This window comes from Penaeus monodon, chromosome 34 (genome assembly GCF_015228065.2).
Source record: "Penaeus monodon isolate SGIC_2016 chromosome 34, NSTDA_Pmon_1, whole genome shotgun sequence".
NCBI lineage: Eukaryota > Metazoa > Arthropoda > Malacostraca > Decapoda > Penaeidae > Penaeus > Penaeus monodon.
This window is the reverse complement of record NC_051419.1, coordinates 7,690,706-7,691,225: the sequence shown is the minus strand read 5'-3', so window position 1 is coordinate 7,691,225 and position 520 is coordinate 7,690,706. Positions and strand designations below refer to the sequence as shown.

At 35.2% G+C, this 520-nt stretch overlaps 1 protein-coding gene across 1 annotated transcript in view; it reads right to left on the bottom strand.

The window, feature by feature from the left end:
- LOC119594803 overlaps positions 1–520 on the bottom strand; it is a gene marked incomplete in the record, with an annotated part of 120,867 nt that overhangs the window by 3,706 nt on the left and 116,641 nt on the right.

Genomic DNA, 520 nt, shown 5'->3' with positions numbered 1-520 from the left:
CCTGTGTTAATGAATGAATGAATGTATGTTTGTGTCATAATCAAATAAAGCCAAATTTCTTCCTCACACAAATCCTGTAAAACAACAAGCATTTTATTTCCACAAATCTAAGCAAAAGGTAAGAATCCCCTTCTGGATTTTAATCGTAGGTAAACATACACACTCACTTTATCATCATCTTAATTTATTATGATTCCCTCCATCTTTAGCCTCTCCTTCTCCTCCTCCTTACAGCTGTAGAATTAATGCATTTCTATCCGAGACTCAAGCAAGGGTAGTTTGGTACTTTCCTCATGTAGTCTATGTGTTGCTTATAATATCTGTTGCTTTTGATAATAATTAGGATGGCAATGATAATGATTATTGCGAAATATAATGCTGAGGGGTGGTAGAGGGGGTAGGGGGTAGGGGGTGGGGAGAGTGATACTGATGGACACATTAATGTTTTTGAGAATTTGAGAATCATTATCCATTTTCATGGGTTTATTTTTCTTGTAGATGTGTCGATTTTTTTTTTTTT